Below are 13,927 nucleotides of genomic sequence, written 5' to 3'. Positions count from 1 at the left end.
TTTTTAAATCATGATTTTTATGTTAGCTTAAAGTAATTTCCATTGTGGAAAAGGGACAATATTGTCTCTTAGAAAAAGTCTGGTGGGGTTTTTTTTTTGAACATCTGGTCAACGTCACATCATCACCTGCTTGACATATTTCTGCATATGTAGTTTTGAGTTTGGTGACCGAGTATAAAAAAGGGTGCAGGTAATATGATTAATGTGACACTTAAATTCAAGGAACTTACGAAAATGTCATTTTTGTGTAACTTGGTGGCATGTGACTTGATGTATTAATTTTGTAGGATTAGCTTGTAGATTACCAGGGTTTATATAGCCAACTGCACCCGCTCCCATTTCCAGTGTTATCGCTAAAATGCCTTAATTGTCAGCTCAGCTACCAAATTTTCTTGCTCTGTATTTTTTTTCCATTTTTACTTGCAGAAAGGTTGCTAAGTCCTCAACCCAGCATAAGTTGGGTTGGGTTGAAGTGAAGTGGACAAAAAGGAAGGAGTGAGATTGGCTGCTGAAAGACTGGAAACCACATACACAACAAGGCTAAAAAGCAGACTTTAAAAGCATTATAAAACATATCTACACCCTGGTCCCAAAAAAAATGGCACGGATCTTAACTGCTAATTTCTCTATCAACACACACTGTACACACTTTTTTTCCTATCTCAGCAAAGGAAGATGATGGAAGATGCCAAGATCACGAGTTTGCCCAATCAGAGGCTGTATCTGTTTGTGAGGACACTCAAAGCCAGCCTCTTTAGTTAGCAAATCCAATTTGGCCCCTGCCGACGATAGGCTGCATTACTCTGTATCAGGAATAGATTGGTGACATCACAGAGGCTTGTCCATATTTCATACAGTCTCTGGTCATAAGTCAGGGGAAACATCTGCATAGCTAAGACTTACGGCTAGCATGTTTTCTCTTCACGTCACCAGCTCTTCCCGCTGTTACCCTCTCGTTACAAAACAACACTCCCTTTGCCCAAAAAGCGGAACCATAACCAGAAATAGCTGACATTACCAATATCACATAACTTAATGCATTCATTTTTTTGATGATTTAAAGTTTTCAAAACATCTTTAAACAACATTTTTATTGCAAGTTACTCAAAGGACCGAAAACACTGTGGGAAGCCTTTATGACGGCGATGAAATAGCCTTCAATGGGACAGCTGCAACTGCTGTGACGGAAATCTCAAAACCCAAGGGATGAACCCTCTGAACCACTACAAAGCATCTCTCACAAGAGATCAGTATTTAAGAATCAATCATACAATTTGAATTCTTACATAAGATAAATGAATTAAATGGATTACCTTGCAGTTTTGTGCTTTGGAAAGCTTTACATGATTAAAGATGTCAAAGAGGTGAGAATAACTAGAATCAGAGAATCACAATCTGTTTTCAGAAACTCATGAGCCTCTTGCTTAATGAAGCAGGAAATGCAGTTAGAGATAGCAATTATCTAGCAGATTCTAAAAAGTGAATCTGATTGGATTGGATCTTGGACCTAGACAATGCTCACTCCCTCCTTGCTCTTCTGTTAGCCTGTACCTACCCAGAATCCCTCTCTGAAAATAGTCCCTGTAAGGGTTTCTGATAATATATATACAGGAGCCAGTCAGCGTTTGTCAGCCATCCAGATACACTCCAATCCAAGCTGTCCTACTACTTCACTCTGTCAATAAGGTAAAGAGGTCCAGACTTAAACCTTTAAACACTTAATTGTACAGCTTACTTTAAAGTATTTAGAGTGACAGCTGGGAGGAGCAGTCTAAGCGATCGGGACAAGCTGAGTCAGCAACACTTTGACATCCTTAAAGCTAACGCAGATAACAGGATGAGAACCTCACCCTGGTATAATCTTCCCTTTTTTTAACTTCCTGTGTGTTCGTAAAATAATGAGCACACCAAAATAAGCTGCTTCACCATTTTTACGTTTACTTTGCATTTAATGATGAAACACAGAGAAGTTCTGTGTAATATTCACCTATTGAGATTCAAAGCTGCTGCACGTTGGCCTAATGATCCGAGAGGGGAATTCTACTTTTATACTTCCTCAACTACAGAATGTATCTGAGCAACACTCCTGTTCAAGGATGACATGACAACAATACATGTCGGTGGATGGGGAGTAAACACAGGGTAGAGGAGGGGACAGGGTGGTGGTGACAGAAGTGGACAAAAAGGAAGGAGTGAGCTGCACATGATGGAGACAAAAGGCAGCGAGCATTGTAGTGAGTACAGTGCGGCTCTGTATTCTCCTGTATTGCATGCCTGGTGTGCGAGAAGCCATCTCACGGTCTGTGCATCTAATAGGCTTTAATGATGTCCTCACTAAGCCATCTCTTCTGTTAACAGGTCTAATGAGAGCAGGTCTGGATGGAAAGCTCTGGTTATGACCAACCAGAGAGAAAACAGATCAGCAGAGGTCCTGCTGTAGGTTTCACTGGAAAGATGTCAACAGGATGCTTTATGTGAGCGAGACAATCAGGAGGAATGCGAGTCGGAAAGATGATTGAACGGGGATGGGGATGGGGGGGCTCGGCCTGATCAAAGGAACACAAATAAGAGACGGTGGACTGCAAGGCCAGAAAAACTGAGTACCAGTGTTCTGTGCTTTGTATAAAAGCTGGAAAACATCTGCTTAAATAAAAAAATGCATCTTAAAGAAGTTGCATTTGTACTCTAGATCAGAAAAAAACTGATCACAAACAACTCTCCCTCCCTCCTGATCTGTGCAGCAGCGTGAGTGTGACATCAGGCATTGGCACCCCAGAGTACGAGCAGCAACAGCTCCACAATACACACTTTGCATACAAATACACACTCACACATTTATCATCTTTTGCTCAACAACTATTATCTATTTTGGCTAATCAAATTATAACTTCTGTAAGACGTCATGAAAGTGTATATAAGAAATGCTAACCAGAATTTTCCATCACATATAACCTCAACAAAAGCATAAAAATCAAAAGTTAATTAATCTACAGTGATCAAAATTAAAAAGACAGAAAAATCACTCATTTAAGAAGATGAAAACAGAATCATAGGTAATCAATTCAAATGCTCCTGTAACCTATGTCAGCTCACAAAGCACCTGCAGAGCTGACATTACATACAGCTGCTGTCTGCAACAAAATCTATATGCACCTGCGCTTTACACACACACACACCTTGAGAGTCAAGCCCACCTACCTCCTCACATCTGTCTCCTCTTTGCTTCTTACAGTATGAAACAAGAAGCGAGGCTGTGATGACAAATTGCTGCGTCTCCTCTCAGAGAAGAGCTAAGGTGACCGAGCTTAGCGGAAAGCTACGCTAACTCTAACAGGCAGGCTCAGACCGGGAACCTCCAACCTCTGACTGATTTACTCTCCTCTAATCAGCACATTCCCTGAAACGTCAATGAAAAGAGGAGGATCTCCGCACAGAGCGCCCCCCTCCCCTCCTCTCCCCGGCTGTGTGCCTCACAGCCACACTCTTTCTTTGAATCTCTCTCTTCTCTTTCATCAGTCTATCTTTCACTCTCTCTGTGTCTTTTTCCAGCATCAGCTGTCCTTTCCTCTCACACCCCCTAAACATGCCTCTACCCCAGTCTGTGTTCATTTATTCAGCTGCTGTGTTGATGTCTGGGGTTCACTGGGGACATGTCTGCATGTTGCAGCTCTGCAAGGTCACTGTGGCTTTTTTTGTTATTGCTGTGGATTTTTTATGGTTCACCCATCTCTCTTAGTCTCTTTTTTTTCCTTCTCTTTCTCTCTTCAGGACACATGGTGGTGCCGAAGGGGGAATCTGAGCTCTCATCCAGAACACATCCTCAGACAGTGTGAGTAAAATCCCCAAAATGTGGTTAGGTAACAGGTCATCTAAAGATCTTTAGCTCATGAGTGGACGACCAGAATCACTTGAAAAATCTTTTTTAGTGTGTTAGCGTACACTCACCGGCCACTTTATCAGGCACACCTGTCCAACTGCTCTTAAATGCAAATTTCTAATCAGCCAATCACATGGCAGCAACCCAATGCATTGAGGCATGTAGTTATGGTCAAGACAATCTGCTGCAGTTCAAACCGAGCATCAGAATGAGGAAGAAAGGTGATTTAAGTGACTTTGAACATGGCATGGTTGTTGGTGCCAGACCGGCTGGTCTGAGTATTTCAGAAACTGTGGATCTACTGGGATTTTCACACACAACCATCTCTAGGGTTTACAGAGAATGGTCCCAAAGAGAGAAAATATCCAGTGAGCGGCTGTTCTGTGGGCCAAAATGCCTTGTTGATGCAAGAGGTCAGAGGAGAATGGACAGACTGGTTGGAGCTGATAGAAAGGCAACAGTAACTCAAATAACCACTGGTTACAACCGAGGTCTGCAGAAGAACATCTCTGAACGCACAACATGTCCAACCTTGAGGCAGATGGGCTACAGCAGCAGAAGACCACACCGGGTGCCACTCCTGTCAGCCAAGAACAGGAAACTGAGGCTACAATTCACACAGGTTCACAAAAATTGGACAACAGAAGATTGGAAAATGTTGCCTGGTCTGATGAGTCTGGATTTCTGCTCCACATTCGGATGGTAGGGTCAGAATTTGGCGTCAACAATATGAAAGCATGGATCCATCCTGCCTTGTATCAATGGTTCAGGCTGGTGGCGGTGTAATGGTGTGGGGGAGATTTTCTTGGCACACTTTGGGCCCCTTGGTACCAATTGAGCATGGCTTAAACAGACTGGTTTCTTGAACATGACAATGAGTTCACTGTACTCAAATGGCCTCCACAGTCACCAGATCTCAATCCAATAGAGCACCTTTGGGATGTGGTGGAATAGGAGATTCTCATCATGGATGTTCAGCCGACAAATCTGCAGCAACTGTGTGATGCTATCACGTCAATATGGACCAAACTCTCTGAGGAATGTTTCCAGCACCTTGTTGAATCGATGCCACGAAGGATTAAGGCAGTTCTGAAGGAAAAAGGGGGTCCAACCCAGTACTAGCAAGGTGTACCTAATAAAGTGGCCGGTGAGTGTTTATCAAAACTTTATGAAGTATCTGCCCCTGCTTCATCCTGTTCCCTCAAGATCACTATTGCTGAAAATAAAAGGCCAAACCTGGGTGGCTATTTCAAACTGAAACCAAAACTATCAGTAAGAATCACTTTCTCTTTGATGCCATCAGAATTTTAGGGGAATAATTCAGGGAGTCATGTGAGTCACTCTAATAATAAACCCTACCTTCCTCCCTGATACCATCATTATTATATCAGACCTGTTAAGTAAACCTTGGCGGTAGACCTCACAAGCGTCTATCTGGGAGAGCAGCCAGAGAAACTGGCTAGAAGGCTGCAGCAGCCTCTGTGGGACTCCAGACGAGGAGAGAGCCCCCATCTGCCTCCATTTGTCTCCCCCTGCTCACCGACGGCTCACATTAAGGAACGCTCATTTATTCCACTCTAAAACATCTCCCATTGTTTCAAATTCTTAGCTCTCTGCCCTTGACTTCAAGAAATCCTGAATGAGTGGTTACAACTTTGCCGAGTAACTTTGTCTGCTCCTTCCTGATAAAAGCAGTCAGATGATCCACACAGTGGGAGGGGGATTAACATAAGACCAATATCAAGTAGTCACAGGAGATTTTCTCAGACCTTGAGGCTGTTCGCTGTCCTGCCTTCCTTCCACCAACAGATGGAGCTGGTGCACAGTGGACGCTGCACCAAGCCTCGTGGAGGGGTCAGGGATGTATAAGTGATAAAAAGGACTCCCACTTGGCTTTATTGAGAAGGGGGAAAGGAAGAGAGGTGATGTAAAGTGGAGCAGCAGTGGGAGGGTTTCCAAAAAAGGGGGAAAATGTGCAGGAGGGCTACAAAAAGATACAGAGAAAAACTTTGCTCTGTGGCTCCCCTGGGAGCTCATTTAAACTGCAGGCGGACATTCGAGGATCTGTATGAGGAGACAGGTTTGATCTCTTTGTCTTATTTGTCAGAAATGACTCTTCAACTCCAGGCATGAGCTGTCTCTCATTTGAAAGGAAGCGTCTGTCTGTGTAACAAGTCCTGACACCTACAGCCACTCATCCTCACCGACTGTAATCCCGCTAATAATGACGATGATTGTCATCAGTACCTCAGCCGCTCCCGTGCACTGCTGATTCATGTCAAATTAGGTGAAGTAGAAATGAAAACAAAATCAATAAAGAGCAATATATAATAATGAATGAATGAGCGAAGCGTGGTCATGTGACTGCAGGAGTCTGAGTGATGCACACATTATCTGCGTCTCTGTGGACACTGCTTCATAGATTGGAAGTAGGATTTATCACAATTGCATGCACGTGCACAGATCTCTAAGGCCAGTTGTCAAGGCAACAGCAAAGGCTGAAAAAAAAATCAGTGTCCGATGAATCGTTTGAAGACAAGTGTGTGTGTGTCTGTGTATGTGGAGGCATGCAGTAACACAGAGCTCCAGGCAATTAGTGCAATCGGGGTAAACATTTAACTTTAATGACTGTTTACAGTCCCAGCCTCCCTGCCAGCATAGTTATTTCTCTCTCATGCCCGGAAATGTGCTAATTTATAAAGTCACAGCCCACACAATGAATGTTAAATCATTCTAATCATGATCAAATATTAGTTTCTTATTCTGCTCTTAATCATGCTTTATTAAATTTGCCACAGAGCATGCAGACAATTCACATCCCTTCTCCCATCTGTGCTACAAACAGTCTGGTGAAATTAACATCCAGAGTCTTGCACAGTAATGCTTAGTCCTTCTGCACAGAGCGGTACCTTTTTTCCATTTATTCTCATATTTATGCCAGGCTGTGGCAGAGCTCAAAGGCCTCAGGGGGCCCGCTTGCTTTTATGAAGGAAATGTGCTGCCGTGTCATTATCAAGCCCTCCTCCTCCTCTCCTGACCCTTCCTCACTTGCTCATTTGTGACAGGAATCAAAACACACTGTAGATAATGAGGCTTTGATTTGTCACAGGACAGAGTTGGTGGATTAGCAGCACTTATACTGAGCTGCCGAGGATTAGCTAGTTCACAGTTGAGCATCGGTTCCCCGGGTCTGCAGGGGTGCAGGTAAAGGACAGCGTGTACACAGGGGCGCCCATTAACAAGCAGAGAGAGGGATTACAATTAGATCTGCAGAATAGATCTGCCAGCCTTTGTGGCTTACACAGAGGTTCTCATTTTGCAGTAATTCGCTATTTGAGAGAGTTGCATGTGTGCATGTACAAGAGGGTGCGCTTGGCATGAAGTCCACAAGGTGCAGAGTGTGTACAGCAGAGCTGCAGTGCAGCAGCATGAGCTCATCACTCTTCTCCTCTCTCCCTCCTCCTTCACCCCCACACCTCCCCTCATTCTCCTCTCCTCTGGCATGCCATTACATAAGTTAATGCAGCACACACCCTCATTATTCTCCTGGCAGGCTCTGTGAAGGGATGCAAAGGGAATATGTCATCAAAAGTAGTATAACACTGGGTAAAAAAAAGACACAAGCTGTGTTTCCCTTTGAACTGGTGGAGTCCAGTTCTGATCACAGCAGAGCTGAGCAAAGGCGACACACGCTACAGCCCAGCTTAGATCTTACAGATGACTTGTACAAAAATAAATGAAGGCATCGCAGAAACATAATTATATATTTTTTAAAGTAATTGTCTCTGTTTTCCATTATTGGCATGTATTTCTTATCAGACACCTCAGCAAACACCCTGGACATGAAAAGCACCCTCTCCGGAGGATGGCAGTCTTCACCATTAAAGTAAACAAACTTGCTTCCCTCGATAATTAGCATTTCAAAAGCTGCACAGCTAAACAGGAGCAGAGGCGATGTTTTCAGACACATTCTTCCATAATGTTTCCACCCTGCAGCGATAAGAAGTAAAGAAACAGTGAGACTATTCTCAAGCTTCTCCCTGTCGGCCACACCACATTAACCCATTTATTTCTGTCACAATTAAATGCCCTTTCAGCAAACATGGCTGTTATAGAAAACTATTACACTGAAGGTAATTTAAAGGGGAGAAAAAGACCATCCACCCACACAGAGCTGATGTCCCTCTGGGAGAGACACTGATGTAAATTATTCAGCGACATGAACGCTGGCTGAAACTTCAGCACGGACTGGAAAAAGCTTGTGCATTAACAGAGCTTTAGAAGCCAAGTAAACAAACAAATGAGTGTCAAGCTTGTTTTCTGGTCATGGGCACTGGCAGAAAAATAATGATGTACCCCACTGTGGAGGCCAGAGCATGTTGCACTGTAAACCAATTTCCACATTCCAACACAGATAAAAACAGACATAAAGTTTCCGCATAGGTGTGCAAAAACAACCGGTTTCACAAACTAAAGATTGCAAGGCAATAATATAAGTCCACTTTACTTTTCCAGCATCATGACAACGACCATTACAGCCTCTCCATGTTTCCTCCTTCCTGGTTTCACTGACCAGAAACGGCTTCCATTCGAGACATGTCTAAGCTTTTCCACCCAAGAGAGTATTTTTGCTCTCACCACAGTGGAACTGCAAGCTCGCTTTGGCTGGATGCTCCTTTTCCATTTTCCATTACAAACCATTCCCTTTAAACTCCCCTGACCCCCTTTCCCCCCGAAAAAACTTACATCACAAACATGAAGACAGGGCATCAACGTAAAAGGGGTCACAGCCTGTCAGCATGACACTTTCCTAAAACTCCAACTGGAGCCATTTACCTCTCTGGAGCAGTGGGATCAGTCAGAAGGTGGTGACCATCTCAGTTCATCTAAATGAGACTCTGCAGAACTTCCCTCTTTTATTACAGTCTCATGGAAATCCACTGTGGGACCAGGCAGCAACGACAAGCTCCACATCCACACTTATTGAATAAGTAATGCTCTCCCCGTACTCTCTGACACAGATCAGATGTACGCTGATGTCTACTGTGTCACTGCTACAGGATCTCTAACTCGGGCGTGAATTGCCTTGCACAAGGTAGTTAGGCTGATCTCAGACACTTAGCAACTTGAAATGGCTCCAAAGTTTCATTCATTTGGCTGTGGAGATGAGGATAGTAGAGGGTAGGAGCTAGAAAAGAGGGGAACTATAGTTTCAGTGACTATTCTTCTCACTTTAAATGAAGCTCAGTAAGAGAATTCAATTCCATCCTCGATCCTTTTACCCCCATATTCTCTTGTACCACTGTATTACAGCAGCGTCAAAATCAAGCCTGCATTCAAGTAAGATGTCATGTTACATGTCAACGTCAAAAACTCGAATGACATAGCTCTTGATCACGCAACAAAATGAAACTCTTTCATCTGTAAAATCACTTGATGCCATCCTAACAAGTAAGAAAGAAAGGTAAGCCGTTCTCACAACATGTAACCTGAATTGAGTCAGTGCGCTCTGACAGGATAACAAGAGATTGACCTGCTCTCTGAAACTGCACTGGACACACACAAAAAAACTAACTCCTTCACAAAAATGCAATAAATGTGAACAACAATCATCAGAAGCAGCAGACCTAATGTCACTTATTACAGAGTTATAGCAGCAAAATAATTGGTGGTTGTTATGGGCTTAAATGACTTGATTTTAAGGGTCATCAGTTCTTATCATATCGCAGTCACAGCGCGTTGAGCTGAGCCTATTGATCTTAGAGCTGTCAGACCAAATCATCTCTGGTATCAATCACAGTAATGGAATAAGAGGAGGGAGCAATCTTTTAATTTAGCTGACTTTTTACTGTAAAAACAGTGAAGTTGGTACAAAACACAGACGTGCCTGACCATGACTTGCAGGAAATAGAAGGCTTTTGGATAAAAGGGATGATATGAGGCAGAAACCTGATAATCTTATTGAAAAAAGAAATAATTTTTTTACATTTATTTGTCTTTATAACACAGCACCTCATAGAGGTGATACGCAAGCCAAGTATAGTGACTAAACTGGCCGTAAAGAATAAAAGTGGCTTCAAATGCACTTTAGTTTAGAGCATCTTTTTCTCAAACAAGAAGAAGCGAAACATTTCTTTCACCGTTAGTACACATGCTTCATGCACATTGGCCCAGGATGCATGCTCAAACATGATCATATGGTTGTGCATCAATGATGAAATGCCTGAGTGAAGGTGAAGCTGCACACTAACATGCACCATGTGCATGTAGGGGCTGGTCTAATATATGAAGCCAAAGAGGAAATGGAAAAATGCAGTTCATCAAGTGTCCACTTGAGGCTGAAACAAGGGAAACCACATTCATACCCTTTTTAAAAACTGATCTTTGAAGGTAAAATGAAAATATTTACAGCCTGGTTAAAAAAAAGTTTGGTTTCATTAGCTCATTTTTCTATCATCACCCACACTGAGTGAATTAAGTGAATAAACTTACAGGTTTCCCCGTAAGGGGCAATGTGGACTTGACTAACAGGCAGGTCCCTGTTAGCTGTTAGTGGAGAGGCTAAAGGCACCACCTCTTCACCTCATCCTGACTTGAACAAAGCTAGGTGAAGCTTAGTCGAGCTTTTTAACCCTAGAACAGCAGCAAAAGACATAACAACACAATCACTAATATCAGGCATACTTTACACAATATACCCTATAAAAAAGCTTCTCATCAAAATGTCAAAGTAAAGTGGTCTTCTTTTACTCTTCCTCATAAAACAAAAAAACAAGGTTTCATGATCAAAATTAACAGAGATGCCAAAATTAGTGAAAAAACACAAAGTCATCAATAAAAAAATCCTATTAAAATTTATCATGCAGCTAGGAAATTTTTCTTTGATACAACCATTCTATGTATAAATAAAAAAATAAAATAATAATAATAATAATAATAATAATAATGATAATCACTAACTTTGGGGGAAAATCACCCATACACATGCCTGATGAAAAAATAGGGATGGGAGCGGGTAACATGCCTACATTTGATGACATCTGTGAAGCTACCCAAGCATCCACGCAAATCAGACAGCAGCAACACACTGAAAATCACATGCAACCTGACATAAATGCTCTAAAGTTTATATGTCGCACACACCAACAACTGGCTTCAAAACTCAACATCCAAAACTGATGGGTGACATCACAGGGACCATGTTCATGGACTTAACAGTCTACGTTTATGAAGATTCTTCAACAGCACTGGCATCTCTACAGCAACAGGTCTCAACTTATAGTTTGGTCTGTACTGAGACTTGGACTGGGAAACACTTAAGAAGCAAGAGCAGTACAAACAAAGAAAAACGTATAAAAGAAGTATGAAATACATTATTGAATCCTTCTGGCTACATGATTATAATCACAGGTTGAATTTAATACAGAAGTTCAATAGATAACACAGAATTTCTGTATAAAGCAAATTTGCCCCATCACTGTGGATTAATGAGAGGAGGGAGGAAAATCTGTCCTATGAATAATGCTAATCTTTAGGTTTCTGTTCCTATTCACAGACTGATTTAAATCTTTTATGTCAGAGGACACTGTGCTGTAACACCTCTGTGGTAGAACAAAGTTAGCCGATAATACAGCTCAGCAGAGGAACAAGTACTGCCAGTTTATTCTTAAGTCTTTATTATCAGAGACGTCCTTGATAAAGCAGGCTGCTCTGTAAGACCTTGAAAAAGTCTTTGCTGTCCACTTTCTGCTCTTTTCAGCTGTGATAATATATTTCCATGGTTGTGCAGAGGAAACCACCAGGCTGGAGCATATAGACAGGAATGTTATTCGATCAGACGTCAGAAATATCTGCTGTGGTCAGCCTGAAAGACAACCACTACTTACACAGTAGGCCACATTGCTCTCTGCCAGGCGCTGCCCTACCTTATAGTCCGGCTGGATATGCAGTACTTCCACATCGCATTCCACACGCCAGTGACATCACCAGAAGCATCGGACATGTTTGAAAAAAACGCACATGGCTCAGAGAGGAAGTTTCAACAAAGTCTCTTGAAAAAAAAAAAAACAACAACGCAGCAACTCTGCTTAAACAAGCCGCAAAAAGTACAGTCTGTGCTCACTCCCTGCAGGACCACAAATTACACCCCACATCCTTCACTTTCCACAGCAAAGCCACAGAGAAGTTCATTCTTTCTTTCCTTCGCTGCTAAAGTTACTCCGTCTGCGCCCGTTTCCGAAGCTCTCTCAGCTCCTGGTTTATGTTGGGCTCAGAGTTGCTGCTCTTGCAAAGCTGCGTGATGACCAAGTAAGGTAAAGGCCGAGTACATATAGCAGAAGAAAATCATCCCTCTTCTTAACAAAGGCTCTCCACCCACATTTCTCTTTCTCCTCTCTGCAGACAACCCTCTTCCTTTGTCTGTTGTAATCTTTCACTTTTCTGTTGCTCCCCAATGGTGATGGGCAGGGCCTGTGTTTTTGTGTTTCTGATGTGTGTTTATGTGGAAGTGAGACAGAGAGAGGGAGAGATGGATGGGGAGATAGAAGGAGCATGAGAAAGCTTTCAGTGTGTATGGTAATAGTTGGGCTCGTGTCCAACAATCACAGTGGTCTCAATGGGAAGGCCACGCAGGAGGGAGGGTGAACCCCAGTTCAGCAGCTGGGAGAGGCTGTTTAGAGTTACGGCGCTGAGTGGCCTCGCTTTAACAACACGGTGTCAGTCCTGGGATACAATCTGAGTATGTAAAATGAGGGCTGAGGGATGTAATGAGTTACGCCCAATGACAAGGATTTTCCAGTATCCCTGCATGATGCTAGTTATTCAGGCGTGACGAACGAAAATCACATTTTTTAAAACACTTTTGAGTCACTGAGTAAGATCAGAAAGCAAAAGGTTAAACATCTAATGCTAAGCAGACAACAAACCTGGTTTTAAGCACCCTTAAATCACTAAAAATAAAAAATCTGATGAAAACAAATGATATTAATACCACAGGCATCAGTATTGAGCTGTCAGATACAGCTGGGGGGCTTCCCTGCAGCCTACGTTCAAAGCAGACCTGCCAGCTCAAACCGCTGATGTATTATTAATGAATCACACACATTGTATCCTCTCACCTTCAGAATCTTAATACAGAAATGCATGTTTGCAAAGGTGTGAAGGAATCAGCATACAGAGATGTGACAGAAAAGCAGGTGCCTCTGAGTCTCACAGATCCTGGATCAGTGTCCTCACACTGCGGTGAGGCGAGCCTCTGATTCAGGCATCAAACATCTGCACGACGAGATGTGAGGGAGAACCTCAGCAAACATGAGTCTGAGAAGAGTAAACTGGACCAAAATATTGTTGCTCTCGTGTGTTAAAAAGCAAAACCTAAAGGGAAAAATTCAGACAGATAATCATTTGAAGCAGCCTGAAATGGGCACGTGGGATTACAGAGCATGTGACATTTAAAAGATTGATCTGAACGTGAAGAGAAGACCACCCACCACCCATCCATCACCACTTCATGACATGCAAACGGGATCTCTGTGCATCTCAACTAAAAGCTTGTAAATGTATGAAAAGTGAGCAGCTCACAGATGTCTGTGTCGTGATGAAAACATCTGAGGCTCTCTGTGTTTTAACCGTCTCTGCAGAGCAGCAGGGGGATGAGGTGAGTAATTCATACAGTGTGGGGAAGGAGTGTGCACCTTTTAAACCAGCCTGAAAGCTGTGAAAAAACATACGCTGGTGTTAAAACCTCTGGTGTGCTGCAGTCAAAGAGAGAAATGCTAATGTTTCATTCATCCTCAGACCAAACGCAGGGGTTTTCTTGAAATGGCGTTAAATAAAACTGATGCCGTGATTGGCATGTTGTGAAGTGGATATAAATCCCCAAACACATTACAAAGTCATTAAAAATAGATTTCTCTGCCATCTTTGGTGTGAGCAGCCTCAGCGCTCAGGCGCAGAGGATGCAGTGGGTGAAAGGTGAATGGGGAGAGGTCCCAGTGGGACGCAGCCATGAATGAATTCAGCGAAAGCCAGCTCCTCTGGTTCTCCACGGCA

At 42.8% G+C, this 13,927-nt stretch overlaps 1 protein-coding gene across 5 annotated transcripts in view; it reads right to left on the bottom strand.

Moving 5' to 3' along the window:
• The window catches only part of LOC141798859 (IQ motif and SEC7 domain-containing protein 1-like), a 111,523-nt gene that overhangs the window by 33,842 nt on the left and 63,754 nt on the right, over positions 1–13,927 (bottom strand). The gene's annotated exons all lie outside the window — the stretch shown is intronic.

This window comes from Halichoeres trimaculatus, unplaced genomic scaffold (assembly GCF_033239565.1).
Source record: "Halichoeres trimaculatus isolate MK-OKI-2021-1 unplaced genomic scaffold, fHalTri1.1 fHalTri1_scaffold_11, whole genome shotgun sequence".
Lineage (NCBI taxonomy): Eukaryota > Metazoa > Chordata > Actinopteri > Labriformes > Labridae > Halichoeres > Halichoeres trimaculatus.
Note: the sequence above shows the minus strand (reverse complement) of the source record. Positions and strands in the feature narration are given on the sequence as shown.